Below are 11,244 nucleotides of genomic sequence, written 5' to 3' on the forward strand. Positions count from 1 at the left end.
CAGACTGAAAGGGGTGAATCTTCATCCCAAGCTCGCATTGCTCCTCCTGAGATTGTGGAACAACAGGATGTTGATAACTATTACAAACAAGATATACCTCATCCAGTTATGACATTTTCAGATATGCACGTGGAAGATTTGCACCCGAACTTGAGATTAGACAGACGTTGGATAGATTATCCAAAATACCAAAGGGCTTGCACACTCTTCATTCTAAAGCTGTTGAAGTACCTAGGGTAATAGAATGGGAACCATTAGAGGTAGTGGAATTGGCCGAGCCAATCAGGGAATTACTTACTCAAAGGTATGGTAATTCTACTTTTAGTGATTGGGTACGTTTATTCAACATGCGTAGACCTGTATATAAAGTATGGTGTGAAGAATTATTGTGTAGTATAGAAATAAATGATCGGGTAGCTACTTTAACCGATCGAACTTTTATTAGATTTTTGTTAAGAGGTTCGATGCGCCACATGTCTCTACTAGACATGGCTCAGGCTTTACGTATATATACGCCTGAGGAGCTAGCATCTACCGATTGTCAAGGGTTGATATTAAATGGTAGGAAGATTGATGAAAATTTTGATACGCATGGTGTATGGAGTCAAATGACTAGCCATCACCGATTTAAAGGGGGAAATTACTCTTATACGGATATAGATAGAGCTGAGTTAAGAGTAATTCACAGGTTTCTAGCGAACTCGATTACACAGCGAGGTAAAAATAAGGAAAAGGTAAATGAGCAAGATTTATTTTACCACATGTGTATTCGAGACCCACAAAGCGCTGTAAGTATACCTTATTGTGTGGGTTATTATTTATCGGCTATGGTTAGGGGGATGAGACCGCACAGTATAATAGGAGGTGGTATATTTATTACATTAATTGCTGAGTATCTCGATTTGGATATAAGTCGGGGGGGGGGGGGGATTATTAATCGAAGAACCAGAACCCCACGATACAATTGGTTTAAATGTATATCATGGTGCTAAGGTTTTGAAGAGGTGAAATAACGCCGCAGTACCATATAATGGAAGACATCCACATGTTGAAAGAAATCAATAGCCAGGTAATGTGGGAGGGGGAAATGAAATGACAGAAATGCAAAGGTTTATAGCTTCACAAGAGTATGAAAATGCTAGACATCGAGCATTTGAAGATTGGCAAGTTCATCAAAACCACATCATAGCTCATTGCCAACATGTAGGTAGAAACTATATTCCTACTCCAAAGCCCATATTTCCTCCCTGGTCTATAGAAATCTAACCACCGTATCCTACTTATAACCCAGCTGAAGCATTCTATAACACATACGGTTATGCATGGAACCCCTACTGGTATCAGTATCAACCCTAGTTTATTTAGTTTTATTTATTTTATTTTTGTAATGTTACTACATTTAACACTTATGTTGATATTGTAATAGTTTTTATAATTTTCTAACTTTTATTATTAGATTTTAATAATTTTTGAATGTGGGGTAATATACCAAACTTCAAAAAATATGTATATATGTTTGCAGTTTATCTTATGTACACAACAGGGTAAAACAACGCATTTTCAAAGACTGGCATTAAGTTCAGCAAAAGCAACTAATTTTGACGACAAGATGCAAAATAAATGTGATATAACAACAAACGGAATGAACAAATGATGTGCACCATTTACCATTCAACAAAAACAACAATATGTTTGGAAACTATGGTAAAAATTTAATCATTTTTCTGCGCAAATCACCCTCAATAATTTAAATTGTTACCGATTTCTTGCAAATGAGGGCATTGCAAGATCTTAAGTGTGGGAAGGGGTTAAATTCTTTCAGAATGTTAAATATTTTTTTTTAAATTTAAACACTTGGTTACCATTAAAAATACTACTAACGCAGTAGTTGTATTAGAATCTAGTGCTCTCTGATAATAAAGAACAACCCTAGTCTTATATACTGACTACCCACTTCTAGTAAAAAATTTTCAAAATTTTCAAACTAAATGAATTCAAAATTATGTTTATACATATTTATGAACGATGAAAACTAGGTGTTAATACCAAAATTGTCGTTACCTCGGAAAGGACATAAATTGAGAAACAACCCAAAAATGTTAGAATTCATTTAAGAATGGAATAGAGAAAAATAAAAAGGCAAAGAAAGGAAAATAAAAGCCAAGTGTGGAAAATTTTTACCAAGTTATTCAAAATATATATCACATATTTTTGTACAAATAATTGAAAATACTTTTGTTTTGGACGATAATTAACTGTTTTACCCGATGAAAGAAAAGAAGAGATGGATCTACACGATGAATCAATTCCATCATTTAAAGGAAGTAAAGTCTTTCGAAAAAGAAACGCGCTTCTTGATTTAGGTCAAGAAGTTGTCGTTCAGACCAGCTGTAGGTTGACGAAAAATCTAGAAAAGTCATCACTAAAATCAGCAGGAAATCCACGGACCTCAGCATCAAACAGGGTCGCCAAGTGGTCAGATTTATCCTAACCATGAGAGGATCTGTCTTGTAAAATGGGGAGGACGCCGTGCAAATTAGCTGGATAAGACTAATGAATCAGATCCCTAGAAAGGATAATCTCCTTTAAAGATCAAAAATCAGCTTTTAAGACTGATATTACTCAATCCTAGAGATTGACTTTAAAGATTGAGAATTACAAACTCATGGAATTCGATGATATCTAAACTCGAGCTTGAACGAGAAAATATTTTGATCAAAATTACAAACCGATTTGTTTTCTGAAAATCCATTTTCAATGCGTTCATTACCATTGAACGTAAAATTCTAGGAATTCACCTGGAATTCTTTAGGTCACCTGAACCAAATCGGGTGTCAACCTTAAGAACGGTGGTTGCATAGCATGGTCAAAGACAGGACATAGTGCCAGACCGGAAAATTATAAGGGTGAGCTTTACTATTGCTCATACCAAGGATAGTAATTGCGTCCGACACGTTATAGACCATAATTAAAAGCATGGCAGGGGACATTGCCTTAACAGTTGCTTGTTCAACGCTTTCCTTTACAACCGGACGGTAGTTTATCGAAAGGTAATATACGGAGCAAGTATACTGGACGTGTTGCTTTCCCAATACAAGGTTAGCAAGTGGGTGACACAAAACCACAAGTTTTGAGCTAAAATTTTCAAATCTAAAACCCACCAAACCCACAAAAATATTTTGCAAACATCGGTGAAGGGTTATTCCGGAAAACTTATCTAGGGTAAAAGCTAGATTTAATTTTTAAAAGATCAAATGTTTTCATAAAGATCCAATTTCTTTAAAGGATCTAAATTTTATAGTCATGTGGGACTTTAAACCACATCGTTACTACCATTGTTTATACCGCCGTATAGAAATCACTGATGTACAAAGTGTGAAGAATAAAGAGGTGATTCTAGTATTTCAAGACTATATTGCTTGAGGACAAGCAACGCTCAAGTGTGGGAATATTTGATAATGCTAAAAACGAACATATATTTCATAGCATTATCCCTTAAGAAAGACAAGCTTTTAGTTGCAATTGTTCTATTTACAAGTGATATTCGTTTAAATAATAAAAGGTGAAGACAAAAGACAGATTCGACGAATTGAAGACGCAAACGACCAAAAAGCTCAAAAGTACAAAATACAATCAAAAAGGTTCAAATTAATGATGAAGAACGTCTAAAAATGACAAGAGTACAAGTTACAAAACGCAAAGTACACGATATAAAATAGTACGAAAGGACGTTCGAAAATCCGGATCCGGGACATGAGTCAACTCTCAACGCTCGACGCAACGAACGGAAAGTTACAAATTAATTATGTATATAAATATAATATAATATATAATTAATTATATAAATTATATATTTATATTATATTTATATTATTAAAATTCGTCGGCAAGTAAAAATCCAAATTGGAGTGAGCTGGAAATTCAAACTCCGTGACTCGCGGAGTTTGAAGGGGAAATTGACCGCGACTCGCGGAGTACTCAAATCCAAATCTGCCTATAAAAGGCAACGCATTTTGATCGTTTTAAATATCCTAATTCTATCTATCTCTCAAAAATGTGTATATATATATATATATATATATATATATATATATATATATATATATATATATATATATATATATATATTTATATTTTAATTTTAATTTTAAATCCTAATAATAAGGGTATGTTAGCGAATGTTGTAAGGGTGTAAGTCGAAATTCTGTTCGTGTAACGCTACGCTATTTTTAATCATTGTAAGTTATGTTCAACCTTTTTAATTTAATGTCTCGTAGCTAAGTTATTATTATGCTTATTTAAGCCGAAGTAATCATGATGTTGGGCTAATTACTAAAATTGGGTAATTGGGCTTTGTACCATAATTGGGGTTTGGACAAAAGAACGACACTTGTGGAAATTAGACTATGGGCTATTAATGGGCTTTATATTTGTTTAACTAAATGATAGTTTGTTAATTTTAATATAAAGATTTACAATTGGACGTCCCTATAAATAACCATATACACTCGATCGGACACGATGGGCGGGATATTTATATGTACGAATAATCGTTCATTTAACTGGACACGGGAATGGATTAATAGTCTATAGATTTATTAAAACAAGGGTGAAATTATGTACAAGTACACTTGGCGTAATTGTTAACAAAGTATTAAAACCTTGGGTTACACGCAGTCGATAACCTGGTGTAATTATTAAACAAAGTATTAAAACCTTGTTACAGTTTAAGTCCCCAATTAGTTGGAATATTTGACTTCGGGTATAAGGATAATTTGACGAGGACGCTCGCACTTTATATTTATAGCTGATGGACTGTTATGGACAAAAACCAGACGGACATATTAAATAATCCAGGACAAAGGACAATTAACCCATTGGCATAAAACTAAAATCAACACGTCAAACATCATGATTACGGAAGTTTAAATAAGCATAATTCTTTTATTTCATATTTAATTTCCTTTATTTTATATTTAATTGCACTTTTAATTATCGCACTTTTATTTATTGTTATTGTATTTAATTGCACTTTTAATTAATTGTACTTTTTAATTATCGCAAGTTTATTTTATCGCACTTTTATTTATCGCAATTTCATTATCGTTATTTACTTTACGCTTTAAATTAAGTTATATTTATTTTTAATATTTTACATTAGGTTTTAACTGCGACTAAGTTTTAAAATCGACAAATCGGTCATTAAATGGTAAACCCCCCCCCCCCCCCCCCCCTTTATAATAATAATGTTACTTATATATATTTTTGTATTTTTATAAAATAAAACTAATATAGCGTTAAGCTTTGTTTAAAGATTTTCCCTGTGGAACGAACCGGACTTACTAAAAACTACACTACTGTACGATTAGGTACACTGCCTATAAGTGTTGTAGCAAGGTTTAAGTATATCCATTCTATAAATAAATAAATATCTTGTGTAAAATTGTATCGTATTTAATAGTTTTTTCGTTGTAAAAATAAAGCTATTTCATATACACCTCGCATAACATCAGTGTCATTTTAGGGTGATCTCGAGAATTTAAGCATAATCTGAAACTAAAGGTTATGCGCCGCCAAATGTTACTCCATTTGGCGGCACATATTAGTGATTTAAAAAGCGTATTTAATGAAGTGACATTAGATTCAAAATTAAATGTAATATACATAATTACATTGTAAGTGAAATAATAGGCCTTAAAACAATATGTACCATGCTAAGTCATGCATACACCAAAGGATTAATATGAAAGAAATTCAAAACGGTTAAAATCGAAAAAAGGCAAAATTGAAGGCATTCGAGGTCTCATTTCGAAAAATCTTGGGACAAACCTCCTGCGGCAGTTTGCCAACGCATAGATCCCGAAAAACGAAAGAACTGCCTAAGCATACTTTTTCGGATCCAAACTTATTTGTTCTTTCTAAGTCTTCGTCTTGCATAGAAGAACGCAACTGTTGCAAAAATGGGTCTTTCCAAACCTCGCCTCGCTCTTGTGACATGCTATGTTTCCCCTCTCTATTCCCAAGTAAAGGGTGAGTCCCATGCGTCAGTTTGTGGATTGCGTTCTAAGTATTGTACTCTATTAATTTCTCAGTCCCTCTAGTCGGGTGGACGCCGGCCGGTCTTTCGACCAGATCCCAATAAAAATCGTACGTGCTGGTCTCCCCGCATGCGGCTCACGCCATTCGAGGTGGCCTAGCCTCACATTCATTCTAAAATCCTGTAGTGAATATACACGATTTTAAAAAAAAACTGTGACTAAATCGGAGCTACGAGTCCAAAGATACCATAGATCTAACATTTTGGCCAAAGACACAAAATAACAAGCACCACGAACAGTCGGTGGTGTTTGGTGCGTGGTGCGAATTTGCGAGGAAAGATGTCTTTTTCAAAATCTAGACAACCTCGAATGGCAAGCACGTTCTGTGAGTCTTGCTCGTTGCCGTTTTAGGGTGGTCTTGAGAATTTCAGCACAATATGAAACTGAAGGTTATGCGCCGCCAAATGGTACTCCATCTGGCGGCGCATATTAATGATTTAAAAATGCGTGTTTGATGACGTGACATTAGATTCAAAATTATATGCGTTATACATAATTACATTGCGAGTGAAATAATAGGCCATAAAACTATATATACTCTGCTAAGTCATGCATACACAAAAATAATAATACGATATAAATTGAAAACGTTCAAAGAGAACATTAAAAATGAGTAAAATGTGTTTTTTCTGAATCCTGACGACCTCGAATGTCAAGACACTATCCAGGATTCTTGATATTAGGGTCGTTTTAGAGTGATCTCGAGAATTTCAGCACAACCTGAAACCAAAGGTTATGCGCCGTCAAATGTTACTCCATTTGGCGGCGCATATTAGTGATTTAAAAAGCGTGTTTAATGAAGTGACATTAAATTCAAAATTATATGTGTTACACATAATTACATTGTAACTGAAATAATAGGCCTTAAAACAATATGTACCATGCTAAGTAATGCGTACACAAAAGGATTAATATGAAAGAAATTCAAAACGGTCAAAATCGAAAAAAGAGAAAATTGAAGGCTTTAGAGGTCGCGTTTCAAAAAATATTTGGGACAAACCGCCTACGTTAGTTTGCCAACGCATAGATCCCGAAAAAATACACGATTTAAAAAAACGGTGACTAAATCGGAGCTACAAGTCAAAAGATACGATAGATCTAACATTTTGACCATAGACACAAAACAACAAGCACCACGAACAGTCGGTGGTATTTTGTGCGTGGTGCGAATTTGCGAGGAAAGATGTCTATTTCAGAATCTTGATGAACTCGAATGGTAAGCACGTTCAGAGAGTCTTGCTGTTTCATTTTAGGGTGGTCTTGAGAATTTACAGTACAATTTGAAACTGAAGGTTATGCGGCGCCAAATGGTACTCCATCTGGCGACGCAAATTAATGATTTAAAAAAGCGTGTTTGATGAAATGATATTAGATTCAAAATTATATGCGTTAAACATAATTACATTGCGAGTGAATTAATAGGCCTTAAAACTATATATACCATGCTAAGTCATGCATATCCAAAACTAATAATACGATATAAATTGAAAATGTTCAAAGAGAACATTAAAAATGAGTAAAATGTCTTTTTCGGCATCCTGACGACCTCGAATGTCAAGACACTATCTAGGAGTCTTGATGTTAGGGTTGGTTTAGGGCGATCTCGAGAATTTCAGAACAATCTAAAACAAAAGGTTATGCGCCGCCAAATGTTACTCCATTTTGTGGCTCATATTAGTGATTTAAAAAGCGTGTTTAATGAAGTGAAATTAGATTCAAAATTATATGTGTTATATATAATTACATTGTAAGTGAAATTATAGGCCGAAAAATACACGATTAAAAAAACGGTGACTAAATCGGAGCTACGAGTCAAAAGATACGATAGATCTAACATTTTGGCCAAAGACACAAAACAACAAGCACCACGAATCGTCAGTGGTGTTTGGTGCGTTGTGCAAATTTGCGAGGAAAGATGTCTTTTTCGAAATCTAGAAGACCTCGAATGGTAAGCACGTTTAGAGAGTCTTGCTCGTTCGGCTGTTTTAGGGCGACCTTGAGAATTTCAGCACAATCTGAAACTGAAGGTTATGCGCCGCCAAATGGTACTCCATCTGGCAGCGCATATTAATGATTTAAGAAAGCGAGTTTAATGAAGTGACATTAGATTCAAAATTATATGCGTTATACATAATTATATTTCGAGTGAAATAATAGGCCTTAAAACTATATATTCCATGCTAAGTCATGCATACATAAAACTAATAATACAATTTAAATTGAAAACGCTCAAAGAGAACATAAAAAATGAGTAAAATGTCTTTTTTCAGCATCCTGACGACCTCGAATGTCAAGAAACTATCGAGGAGTCTTGATGTTAGGGTCGTTTTAGGGTGATCTCGAGAATTTCAGCACAATCTGAAACCAAAGGTTATGCGGCGCCAAATGTTACTCCATTTGGCGGCGCATATTTGTGATTTAAAAAGCGTGTTTAATGAAGTGACATTAGATTCAAAATTATATGTGGTATACATAATTACATTATAATTAAAATAATAGGCCTTAAAATAATATGTACCATGCTAAGTCATGCATACACAAAAGGATTAATATTAAAGAAATTCAAAACGCCCAAAATCGAAAAAAGACAAAATTGAAGGCCTTCGAGGTCTCGTTTCAAAAAATATTTGGGACAAACCTCCTACGGCAGTTTGCCAATCTATAGATCACAAAAAAATACACGATTTAAAAAAAACAGTGACTAAATCGGAGCTACGAGTCAAAAGATACGATAGATCTAGCATTTTGGTCAAAGACATAAAACACCAAGCACCACGAACCATCGGTGGTGTTTGGTGCGTGGTGCGAATTTGCGAGGAATGATGTCTTTTTCGAAGTCTAGACGACCTCGAATGGCAAGGACATTCTGAGAGTCTTGCTCGTTCGGTCGTTTTAGGGTGATCTTGAGAATTTCAGCACAATCTGAAACTGAAGGTTATGCGCCGCCAAATGGTACTCCATCTGGCGGCGCATATTAATGATTTAAAAATGTGTGTTTCATGATGTGACATTAGATTCAAAATTATATGTGTTATACATAATCACATTGCGGGTGAAATAATCGGCCTTAAAACTATATATACTATGCTAAGTCATGCATACACAAAACTAATAATACGATATAAATTGAAAACGTTCAAAGAGAACATAAAAATGAGTAAAATATCTTTTTTTGGTAACCTGACAACCTCGAATGTCAAGACACTATGCAAGATTCTTGATGTTAGGGTCGTTTTAGGGTGATCTCGAGAATTTCAGCACAATCTGAAACCAAAGATTATGCGCCGTCAAATGTTACTCCATTTGGCGGCACATATTTGTGATTTAAAAGGCGTGTTTAATGAAGTGACATTGGATTCAAAATTATATGTGTTATACATAATTACATTGTAAGTTAAATAAAAGGCTTAAAATAATATGTACCATGGTAAGTCATGCATACACAAAAGGATTAATATGAAAGAAATTCAAAACGGTCAAAATCGAAAAAAGGTAAAATTGAAGGCTTTCGAGGTCTCGTTTCGAAAAATATTAGGGGCAAACCGCCTACGGCAGTTTGCCAACACATAGATCCTGAAAAAATACACGATTTAAAAAAACACGGTGACAAAATTGGAGCTACGAGTCAAAAGATACGATAGATCTAACATTTCTTCCAAAGACACAGAACAACAAGCATCTCGAACCGTCGGTGGTGTATGGTGCGTGGTGCGAATTTGCGAGGAAAGATGTCTTTTTCAGAATTTAATGACCTCGAATGGCAAGCACGTTCAGAGAGTCTTGCTCGTTCGACTGTTTTAGGGTGATCTTGAGAATTTCAGCACAATCTGAAACTGAAGGTTATACGCCGCCAAATGGTACTCAATCTGTCGGCGCATATTATTGATTTAAAAAAGCGTGTTTGATGAAGTGATATTAGATTCAAAATTATATACGTTATACATAATTACATTGCAAGTGAAATAATAGGCCTTAAAATTGTATATACTATGCTAAGTCATGCATACATAAAACTAATAATACGATATAAATTGAAAACGTTCAAAGAGAACATTAAAAATGAGTAAAATGTCTTTTTTCGGCATCCTGACTGTGATGACCCGGGAATTTTCGACCAAATTTAAACTTAATCTTTATATGATTTCGATACGATAAGCAAAGTATTGAGTCTAGAAAATTTTGAAACGATGTTCATATATTCAATTGACCTTCAACTATCTCAGACGATTCACGAACGACTATTTGTAAATAGATATGTGTATATATATATAAATAATATTTTGAAGTGTAATTTGAAATATTAAATGATTGTAATACTCATTTAATGTGCCGATTGATATTAAGCAAGTTTAATTCGAACTTATATGATTTTAAATAAACGGTGATTCGAAAATGAGTTCTATAAATCATAGACTTATTAAAAATGTATTTAGGAGCTGATTGTTAAATTTTAAAACTTTTTATATTTTACCTAGAATTGAGAGAGACAGTTGATGTAGTTTTTATTTAATAAATTAATGATCGAATTTTATACTATAATGACCAAAATAAATAAATATAGTTAATTTAGAAATATGAGATTTTTCCGAAGACTTTTGTCCGCCACTGATTAACAACGGACCTCGATATACTTTCCCTAATAAATTGTCGGTACTAATAATATCCGGTTGTTTTACTGTTGTTCTTAAACTCACATGTCTTATAATTTATTATTATTAATTATTATTATACTAATATTATTAACTTTGACATTCCTTTACAGTTGTATATTACTACCATTTGATCCCTAGTGAACTGGCCATCACCATCCTTTGAATTTAAACTGTGCCTAATTAGATTATTGTTCTTGATTGATTTAAAATCACGGGGTAATATGTATATTTATATAATATATCCACTACTCTCCCTCTCACATTCCTACTTCTGCATCCACATTAGAATACCACAAACCAACCACAACCCACCCACATTACTCTTCATGTCTCTCAAACAATCGAAGCAACATCCTTGATCCAAGCAAATCACCACAGTTCATCATTTTTGGCTTTCGCCATTGTTAGTCAGTTCATAACTCGCGTAATGTTTCCTTTTCTCTTCTTTATTTATATTATATACTTCGTTTCTACCTGATAAACGTTTAATACAC

Source organism: Rutidosis leptorrhynchoides, chromosome 8, assembly GCF_046630445.1.
Source record: "Rutidosis leptorrhynchoides isolate AG116_Rl617_1_P2 chromosome 8, CSIRO_AGI_Rlap_v1, whole genome shotgun sequence".
In the NCBI taxonomy this organism is placed as follows: domain Eukaryota; kingdom Viridiplantae; phylum Streptophyta; class Magnoliopsida; order Asterales; family Asteraceae; genus Rutidosis; species Rutidosis leptorrhynchoides.